We start from the raw sequence: 10,761 nt of genomic DNA, 5'->3' as shown, positions 1-10,761 counted from the left end.
TCGATCCCGGGACCCCGGGGTCACGCCCTGGGCCGAAGGCAGATGCTCCACGGCTGAGCCGCCCAGGTGAGCCCTTCCCCGGAGGAAGCAGGTGTCCTCCTCGCTCTTGCCACAGGGCTTGGTCCGTTAGGCCATGAACTGAACTTCGTGACCCAATGGCCCACAAGGGCCGCAGGCTGAGCCCTTCTCAGCGGCAGGACTGCCAGACGGCCTGTCATCCAAGAATCATAGATCAGTAGCCGCCAGCCATCAACGGGCAAGGGACACCTGGCCTCTGTCCCCGAGGGTGCTGAGCCCCGCCTGCCACACGGCTGCCTTTCTTGGGTCTTGCTCCTTCCTTTCACCCACAAGGATGTAATTTCTGTTTGAAGAAACGCCCCGAGGCCATCAGGGATGAGCTGCGAGCGGAGGTGCCCTGACGTCTTGGACATTTGCACCCCACACCCTCCTCACCTCCCGCAGCCCCACGCTGTCCCCTCTGCACGGCCTGTGGCCGCCCCCCTGCCACCCGGACGGCCCGTGACCTTGAGGTGCTCGCTTCCCCTCCCTTACCGGACCCCTGCCCTGCCGGGCCACCTGGAAATCCCACTGCCCTCTCATCCCAGGTCCCCACTCCCCCTGCACACCGGGCCTCTAGGTCTGTAACCCTCAGGCCCGCCCTGCTCTCCCCCGGGAGGGCACCCCAAGAACTGGCCTGGGTGTGAGCCCGGGCCTCCCGCTGGCTGAGCACCTGGCTGAGCCCTGTCCAGACCAGTTAGGGAGCCTTGGCCACTTGCCTGAATCTCTTGGGCCTTCTGCCCTTCAAGTCCGCTAGTGTCCTGGTGCCTGGGCTTCCTGCGGGGCACCCACGGTCGTCACTGTGACCTGCTTGCCCGTCCCCTCTTGGAGGGCAGACTTGTGTCCTTCTGGCCGTGGGGACGGCACCCATGTCCACGGTAGAAAAGATCACCTGGACTTGCATCTAAGGGTCACACCTCCGCTAGTTTGAGTGGTCAAGGGAGTTAAGGGGAAGGGGGTGCTGACCCGGTGGCCTGGGGTGAGTGGAACAAAGATCAAGCACCTCGCTTGACCCTTCGGCCCCCTCCACCCGGTGGAGATCACCCCCTAATTCCACCGATGAGGAATGAGAGGCTCGCTGGAGGTTGAGTAACTCGTCCAGAGCCAGGGCTCGACCAGCGCACGCCACTCCGAGGTCATCCCCGGCCCGTTGTAACCCGGCCTCTGATCTCACCCCGGCTCACCGTCTCGCCAAGGGGTGGACAAGAGGCGTCCCGTCTGTGCCTCCAAAACCGACGCAGAGAAGGGGCGTTGCAGGTGCACCGGGACACTGCAGGGGATGCGGAGTAGCGGGCCGGCGCTGGCCAGGCTGCGGGCAGGTGGGGGGTGCGGGGGGCTAGGGCCACGGCACCCCCGCCTCGGGTCCACGCAGCGAGGACGCCGTCCTGTGTAGTCAGGAGAAAGTGAAGGCGGCGCTGATGAAGCGGGCAGACGGAGGGAAGCCCCGGCGGCGGCGGAGATGCTTCTCCAGGGAGTTCACACCGAGCGGACGGCTCAGAATCCCAGGCACATTTGAAGTGACCCCCAAGGACACTGTGTCACCGGATATCCCCCCTACACTGCACTTCTGAAAGGGAAACCTCTCCACGTGCTGGGTCCGCGGGCTCCTTCCCCATCAGCCCAGAGGGCAGGTGCGGGGGACTTGGGTGCCTGGGACCTGCCGGAGGGAGGGGGTGTCATTGCCACGTCTGCCACACGGTGGCAGTCCAGCCCGGGAGGAGCTGGCCCCGCGGTCACTACACCTGGCCACGGCCATGGGCCATCGGGGCGGGCGAGCACCTGCCACTCCAGCCCACCTGGGCCGAGCCAGGGTACCCTGCTGGGCGAAAGAGGCCAGAGACAGTGGTCATGTGGTGTCACGCGTTCGTGGAACATACGAAATAGTGCAGAGGCCCGTGGGGGAAGGAGGGGCAGGTGAATGGGATGTGGTCAGAGGGGACCCACGGCGAAACCCTGCTCCGGGACACCCTGCTGGGGCGGCGTGGGCTGGCAGGCCACGGGCGCCAAGGAGGCTGCGGCGGGATGAGCCCGTGTCACACGCAGCCACCGCTGACACTAAGGATGCTGGACGTCGTCGGCTAATGAATGTAAATGATCAACAAACACACGGACCGATAAGTAGGTAGAGGCCGCGGGTCCCCTGGGCGTGTGAGCCCCGGGAGTGCGGAGGGGCGGCGAGGCCAGCGGCCGCACCCTGACAGCCTGTCTGCTCGCCCAGGGTCCTGCAAACACCTCGCCTCCCCCCCCACACACACACACACACGAAGACTCCCAGCTACAGAGCCTCGGAGATTTGTCTTCTCGCCCACGTTGTGCAACAGACCTGCCTGGACCCTGAACTCCCAAAGCCCGGGCTCCTGTCGCGGCCTGTGGGGCTTCCCGGCTCAAGGGCATCGCCACCTGCTCCTGCCCGGCGCTCCTCCAAGATGCTCCAAGATGCTCTGCACGTGCACCCCGCCAGCTCCTGGGGCCCCCCCCAGCTCCCTGGCCAGCCACCCCCAGCTCCCTGGCTGCCCCCCAGCTCCCAAGGCCCCTCCCAGCTCCTGGGGACCCTCCTCAGCTCCGTGGCAGACCCCCTGCCAGCTCCCGGGGCCTCCACCAGCTCCCTGGCTGCACCTCCCCCAGCTCCCAGGGCCCCCCCTCAGCTCCCTGGCCACAGCCCCCCCAACTCCCCAGCCAACCGCCCCCGCCAGTCCCCTGGCTGCCCCCCCTCAGCCTCCCGGCTACCCCCTGCAGTCTCCCAGCCGCCCCTCCCCCAGCTCCCTGGCTGGCCCCACCCAGCTCCCTGGCTGCACCCCCAGCTTCCTGGCGACCACCCCCCAGCTCCCTGGCCTGGCCCCCCAGCTCCCAGGGTCCCTCCTCGGCCTCCCAGCTGGCCCCCCCAACCCCCTGGCCTCCTCCTGCAGCCCTCCGGCCGCCCCCTGCAGCCCCCCAGCCACCCCCCCAGCTCCCTGGCCAGGACCCCCCAGCTCCCTGCCCCCCCCCCCCCAGCTCCCTGGCCAGGCCCCACCAGCTCCTGGGGCCACCCCCCCCAGGTGCCGGGCCTCCAGGCTGAGCCGAGATTCACTCATGGGGTGTCAGGGCCTGGTACCCCTTGGTCTGCGTCTTCTCCTGTGAAGCCCACCTCTGCCTGCAGCCAGCCCTGTGTCCTCCCGCCCCTCCCCCCACATGTCATTCCCTGAAAGGACACTGCCGGGTCCCAACATCTCACTCATCTCCCCGGACCCCCTCCCTGGAACCTGCACCGCAGGCCTGAGCGGCTTGCCTGCGACCCCCCATCACGGTCTGAGGGTCTCTCTCACCCACTCGCTAACCTGTCTCTTGTCTTGTTTTACAGTTGGGGCCACTGAGGCACGGCCTGTCGCCTTGCCCCGGGTCATGCAGCTAACATAAGCGGGAGGAGGCCCACCTCTGGGTGGATGAAGGCCCTCCCCGACCCAGCTCAGCAGAGGTGACCTCCCCGTGCTCCTCAGGGACCCCCCCTCCCGTGGCCATGTCGGGATTCCCTGAACAGGAGGCGTGGACAGGAGGGTTGAATCCGGGTTGTGGCACCTGCTGTTCGAGCACCGCTGAGAGGTGGCCAGCAGGTGACTTGTCTCTGTTGCTCTGTTTGATGGACGGTGGCGCAAATGACGGGCTTCTTGTGAGCACAGACACAAAATACAACGGAGGGGGGACGGTGTAGCCGAGTCGGTGAGGGTCAGAGCAATTACCCTCCTTCGCTGGGTCCCCGGGGTTGGAGACGCACTCAGCTCCGGGCACCCCGAAGGCACCGAGAAATGCTGCTGGACCCCAGTGGTTTGGTGAGCATCCTAGACAATCTCTGCACCTCAGGCCCATGTGATCGGGGACATGAGGGTATGAACCAAGGATGGAAATAAACTAGGACGTACGTGTCAGACGGGGTGGTCGTGACCCCCCCCACCCCCCATGAAGCGTGATCCACGGCCTTGGTGTCCCCATTGGGACCAGATGGGAGCAGGCAGGTGGGGTCCGAGGTGTTTCCTCTCCTTTCTGGAGCACGCCCTCGTGCAGAGGGACCCCATTTCCCTGCAGCTCCTAGCCCGTAGCCTGGAGCCAGTGTCCCGGTCCCCAGGGAGCCACCCCACTGCCAGGGCCCCCGGGAGGGTGCTGGAGCACTTCACGACTCACCCCGACACCCAGGCGAGCACAGCATCTCACCTGGCTGAGCCATTCCCGTGCCCGCCCCACGATCTGCAGCCCCGACGGAGACAATGATCAGTGTCTCCAGGTGACAGCCACCCTCACCCGGGAGCCCGGGGAATGGGGGCCCCACTGGCTACCACAGCTACGGAGCCAGTGTGCTGGGAGAGATCATGAAGGGAAGGTTGGACAGGAGGACGGAGGGCGCTCACGGTGACCCGAGCCGTCGGTGCCAGGCTCCCTGAGACAGGATGCTTGCTCCTCCCGGAGCCCCGGGCCCAGCAGCCCGCAGATCGTCCCTGGACGCCTGCAAAGTCCTGGCCGAGGTTGCAGGACCCAGCGGGCCCAGGATCTATGGATATGGGCGGCCTTGGCGGCAGTCCCTCAACACCCCACATCCCAGGTCGAGAGGCAGAGCAACCCACCTGCGAAGAACAGAGGTGCTGGGAGCAGCGGCGAGACCTTGGCCACAGAGAGAAGCGCCCCGGGCCTCCCACTGGTCAGCAGCTGGGCTCCTCTTGGAACAGGCAAGAAAGCACCAATTCCTGGGAGCCCCACCGCCCGGGGGAATTGGGGCACCCCCAGCCACCCGACAGCCAGCCGTTCCCGCCGATCCTTCAGGCAGCTAGCACTGCGCAGCCCCTACCCCTGCACACGGCCGCGAGGCCTCCTACGTGACGGAGGTGGGGCAGCGGGTGCTCAGGGCCCCTGGGCGGCCTTCTCCAGCCCTTGCCTGCTCTGGGATCTGGGCTGCGTGTAAAGACCTGGATGGCCCATCGCATCTTCACAGGCCTCTGGTGCATGCTCCTGTGTCATCTCAACTGTCCCTGTCCACCTCCTGGGATCCTGGGGCCTCTGTGGCTGCAGCAGGCCGGAGAGTGTGATGGGTCCTTGGGCCCCTGCTCCTTTGTCTCCACCTCCCATGCTTGGGCTTCATTCCTTCCTTAAGTCCCTCATCACCCAGTTGCTTCTTCTGTATCTTGCCCTGTGTGTCAAAGTCATCACAATGTTCCAGACACAGAAGCTCAGGGAAAGAGACCCTGGCCGGGCTGCAGCCACGAGGCGGAAGATCTGGCCGTGGAGGAAGCAGTGGTCCCATCTCCTGATCCCTGGTCTTTCCATCTCCTCCTGACAGCCTCTGGTCCGCTTGCTTGGTTGGAGGGGGGCATCTGGGTGGCTCAGTCAGCTGAGTGCCTGACCCTTGATCTCAGCTCAGGCCTTGGTCTCAAGGTTGCGAGTTCAAGCCGTGCCTTGGTCTCCATGCTGGGTGTGGAGCCTACGTTAAAAGGAAAGAAAGAAGAAAAAGAAAGAAAGAAAGAAAGAAAGAAAGAAAGAAAGAAAGAAAGAACGAACTTTGAAGGACATGGGAAAATGCTCACCATTAAATGTGATGTGTGAAAGGAAGACCCAGAGCTACAGCCCAAAATGTTAGCAGCAGTTATTTCTGGGGGCTTGAATGACAGGTGGCCTTCTTTTGATTCTGATGCTTTTTTTTCTGTTCTCCACCAGGAGTATGCATTCATTTTAGAATAAGAAAATAAGCGTTATTTGAAAAAAAAACCATCTCTCCCCCAAAAAACACCTGAGAGTAAGCACATCAGAATATCAAGAGTGGCTGTCTTTGCATAGAACTACGTTCCTAGTCACCAGGCTTACCGCGGAGTCATATCCTAGAGTTCTACTGATGATCATTTAACTCAAAATCTAAATACCTGAAGCACCCAAAGAACAAAACATGCAATAAAATAACTTAAGAAATGACCATCAGTTTTCAAAGTTGCTGCAGTGAAATAATCGAAGTGAGGTTAGAACAAGTGGTCTGTGTGGTTTCGGGGAAAGGTGTGGATCCCTTGGAAGAGCCGCGGTGGGGAGTCGTGGTGGGGAGCAGTGGTGGGGAGCTGAGGTGGCGAGTAGTGGTGGGGAGCCGCGGTGGGAACCAAGGCTGAAAGGGTAGCAGCCCACATCTGGATTGTGTGATACGTCTGTGCAGATGTATACATGATTATAAAATGTCTTTTTTAAAAAATCACTGTACTCTTTTGCTCTTTCAGAATTAAGAAGTCTAAATTCTAGTGACGCCTGGGTGGCTCAGTGCATGAGCATCTGCCTTTGGCTCAGGACGTGATCCCAGGGTCCCGGAATCGAGTCCCACGTCGGGCTCCCGGCATGGAGCCTGCTTTTCCCTCTGTCCATGTCTCTGCCCCTCTCTCTATGTCTCTCATGAATAAATAAATAAAATCTTAAAAAAAAAATCTAAATTCTAACATCACTGTTTCTCGGGAACCTATTATACCTTGGACACACTGGCATCAGTATTTGTTTCTTTCGATTTCTAGAGTCCCTTTCATTAGCTCTGCACCCATGGGACCTCTGAGAACGCTGACCCTGGTGTGTAAGTCTCTGGGCACTGAGTCAAGAACTGACAAGCAGGTGCACTGCCTGGCGGGGGAGGGCCTGAACGTGTCCCTTTGTAAGGGCCTCTGGCTCCCAGCAGCCCTGTCTCCCCGCATAGGGGGGTGTCCCTTCCTGCACCTGTGCGTGGAATCACTGCCTAGGTAAGGGGAAAGAAGGAACAGCAGCGATATAAACGCTTTGATAGCGCATCTGCTGGGTGCTGCATGCGCTGTGCATCTTCTGTCCACAGCCTCAAGCCTACCCCGCGACTCGGGGGGAGACCCTGTAACTGAGCCCCTCTTGCAGATGGCAACGCCGAGGCTCAGAGGTGTAAGCAAGCTGCACATCCAGCTGGCAGAGAAGGTGCCGGCCCTCTGCCCTGATGCAGCCGGGGGCCAGCTGCTCTCTGGTGAGCAGGGACCTCGGGGCCAGGCACATCTTATTCTCACCTATTCTTTCTCAGTTCTGGATGTTTCCAAGGAGAAGCCCCCCTGTTGTATAATAAAGAATTTTGGGAGATTTCAAACCCCTCGGCATTGGCCCAGTGATAGCAGAGCCTTTGTCATTCATGAGGTTCTCTGGTCAGGCCTGGGTTTATGTTGAGGAGGTGACCCAAGGTGGGTCCCTGGAGATAGCTTCCAGATGAGGGTTGGTCCCCAGGCAATGAACCATGTGATTAGAAGTTTACAGTCTGGAGCCAGCCTGACCTGGGGGCGGGGATTGTGTTCAATCACAGGGCAGTGATGTTATCCATTACGCCCTCCTAGGGAGACACTGATAAGACCTCTGGGCACCAAGACTCAGTGAGACTCCTGGTAGGTGAAGGCACTGACGTGCCCTGAGGGTGACAGGCCCTCCCTGACAGCACCAGGCAGAGAAGCTCTGAGTTCAAGATCCTCCCAGACCTTGCCCCCTATTCATGCATTCGCTCGGCTGGCTGTTGAGTTGCTCCCTTCACAATAAAACTAACAGAAATATTTGGGAGTCATTCTAGAAAAGTATTGACCTGAGGGGTTACGGGAACCCCTGAATTCATAGTCAGTTGATCAGAGCCAAGGAGGCCTGGGGAACCCCCAAATTGTGGCTGGCTTCTGGAGCGGAAGCAGTCTTGTAGAAGACAGAGCTCTTACCTCACGGGACCTGCCCTCCGTCCAGGCGGAGAGGCCTGCGCCGAGTCCCAGGACACCAGCTGGGGATGGTGGGGGACATCCCTTCCCTTCACCCACCTTACGCTCCTCTCAAGGGGAAACCCTAGGTCTGAATGAAGCCAGAATTCGAGTGCCCAGGGCCAGCAAGGATGGATTAAAATCAGCTTATTTTCATAAACCTTCCTCTTGGCTGTTACATCCAGTTGAGTTACAGCCGCCTCAGAACCCATTTCAAGCTTGCTGGATGGCCGCCATGCTGGAAGCTGTGGGGTGGGAAGCCCTATTAACTCGTCTACAACCACAGGGCAAGGGAAGACTCGCCGGCGGAAGGCAACCCACTGTCTTGGAGGTCAACGGAGCCCTGTTCTGTCCTCCCAACCCCTCGGAGAGGCAAGAGACAGTGATGCTCGGTAGCACTCTCCATGGGGCAGAGCTGGGTGACAGAGGATCACGGGCTCCCTGTCCCCTGGACTCAAGTGACACCTTTAGCCAAGCTCAAGGGGGAAGGGGAGGAAGCCTCCCCGGGAACACGGAACTCCATGTTCTTCGCATGAACTTCAGGGGAAATATTTATCATGATGTTTCATGACCTCATCTTTGGAAGGATGCAGGTCCAATGGGAGGCATCCAGAGGCCTGGGTTCATGGAGAAGCCAGTTTCTTAAGAACAGCAGGGTCGACACTGGCGGTGCGATGGATCCGGAATGGACAGCCGGCCAGGGAGCCTGAGATGGGTCCAGGGGCAAGTGGTCTCTTGTTCAAGAGACGGTGGATGATCCTTGAGCTGTGACGCTGGACTTTTCCATTCATCTGTTAGCCAATGTGATTTTTCTTGTCTACCAAGTTCTTTGCTTTTTAAAAATCGCATCTGGGAAGGGCCCTGGGTGGCTCAGTGGTTGAGCATCTACCTTCTGCTCAGGTCGTGATCCCTGGGGTCCTGGGATCGAGTCCCACATCCCTCTGCCTGTGTCTCTGCCTCTCTCTGTGTGTCTCTCATGAATAAAAAAAATCTTAAAAAAAATAGTCTCTGGGCCATGTGTCTAGGCATGTTTTGGGTAAACATTTTTGGGTAAACATTTGGGGGTGTCAGAATCACCCTCAAATGAAAAATGAAAATGTGGGTATTTCTTGCCTTGACTCGCTGGGGACATGGCTGCAGACCCTTATCCTGTCAGCCAGGGAAGAAGCCTCTTGGTTCCTTCCCATCTGCCCCCCCCATTCCCCCCCTCCAGGCTTGCTTCCACCTCTGCGCCTCAGCAAGGGAGGAGGAGGGGGGAGGAGGGAGGAGGAGGAAGCTCTCTGCTTGTCTCCATCCAAACAGCAATGGAATTCCTTGGCCTGGCTGTTCAGTAATCCTCTGCCAGCTGGCTGCCTCCCTTTCCTCTGGGAGCACAGTGAATCACACCTCCGCAGTGCATTTGGCCCTTCCAAGCCCCACGGGCTGGGGGGGATCTGCAGCCCAACTTCTGCGCAGGGATCACGTGGGGCCCTAGAACTTCTGAGCAAAAGGAGGCTTGGCGGCCGATCAGGGGCCCTGCAGGATTCAGGACGCGCCAGGCTGCTGGCGGCTCACCCGGAGGTGGGGGGGGGGGGCTTTCTCTCCCCCTCCCCCTGAGGCTCTTGCAGGAGGGGAGGACCAGCAGGTAGGCTGAGCAAAGGAGCAGAGCGGACCCCTGGGTTCTCTTCCTTCAGCCCCTGGAGCCGCCCGGCCCTGGCTAGTGTGAGCTCGCCAGCTGCTCAGTCAGGGCAACAGCCGGGCAGCAGGGGGGCTGCACTGGGTTCTAAGTCCCACCAAGTGCAGATCTGAGGTTTTATTTCAAAGGTTCGGGTGGGAGAGCGAGGAGGGAGGTGACCCCTGCAATATCCCTTTTGCCGTGGGGATCAGAGCCACACTTGTCAAGGCTAGATTTTTTTTCAAGAGCAGGGACAGGATAGTGTTCTAGCTGCCTCTACCTGGAGTGACCAGGGAATCTTCTAGATGGAGCTTGAGCCAGCATCCCGATTAGATGTGAGCGGTGCGGGAAGAGCAAAGCCAGTCCAGTGCTGCCCCCCGCCCCCGCTACCCTGAGCCTGGACTTGCTGAACCACGTGGGCAGCAGGCCCTGTCCCTCCGGAAGCCCCCGGGGGTGGGTGAGGGGTGGCGGTGGGGGCTGGCCTGCCCTGCAGGGCTTCTGCTGCCCCCTCACCTCTCGCTGCCAAGGCCTGGGAAGGCTGAAGCACAGGGAGCACCAGAAGCCCCTGGGTGGTGTGAACCGTGGCCTGCAAGGCTGGGGCAGGCCGCAAGCCCAGGTGACCAGGTGACCGTGGGGAGCCTGCACTGGGTGACAGCACTGAGGGGGCACTTGGGGGGATGAGCCCTGGGTGTTATACTCTATGTTATACTGCATGTTCCTGTGGCAGCAACCGCCTCCCCTCGCGGCCGCTTTCCTACTGGGGGATGAACACAGGCATCCTGTATGATGGAGGGGAGGGAGGGGGGGAGGGGGAGGGAAGGGGAGGGAGGGGGAGGGAAGGGGAGGGAGGGGGAGGGGGGAAAGAAGGAGGGAGACAGGGGGGAGGAAAGGAAGTGGGAAGGAGGACTTTTCTTGTGATTGTTCTTCCCTCTTTCCCTCCCCCGTCTCCCTCCTTCCCTCTGGCCCCATCTCTCCCCTCATCTCCCTCCCTCCCCCCCACCCCATCTCCCTCCCATCTCCTTCCCCCACCTCCCCATCTGCCCCCATCTCCCCCCACATTTCCCTCCCCTCCACCCCGTCTCCCTCCCTCTCTCCTGCTCAGTCCCCCTCCTTCCCCCCATCTCCCTCCCCCTGTCTGTCTGCAGTCAGTAACACCAGTAAGTGAAGGAGCCGCCAGGAGGAGGGGAAGCATCAGGTCACAGCTTAACTGCAGCGCCTTCTCTCTCCTGGTGGTCACACAGAGGGACGTGTCCCCCGTCGCTGGCATCATGGATGTGATGAAATGTGGTGCCACTCAGAAGAGGCCACGAGCCCCCCTTTGTAACA

The sequence above is a fragment of the Canis lupus genome, chromosome 18, assembly GCF_003254725.2.
Source record: "Canis lupus dingo isolate Sandy chromosome 18, ASM325472v2, whole genome shotgun sequence".
NCBI lineage: Eukaryota > Metazoa > Chordata > Mammalia > Carnivora > Canidae > Canis > Canis lupus.
Note: the sequence above shows the minus strand (reverse complement) of the source record.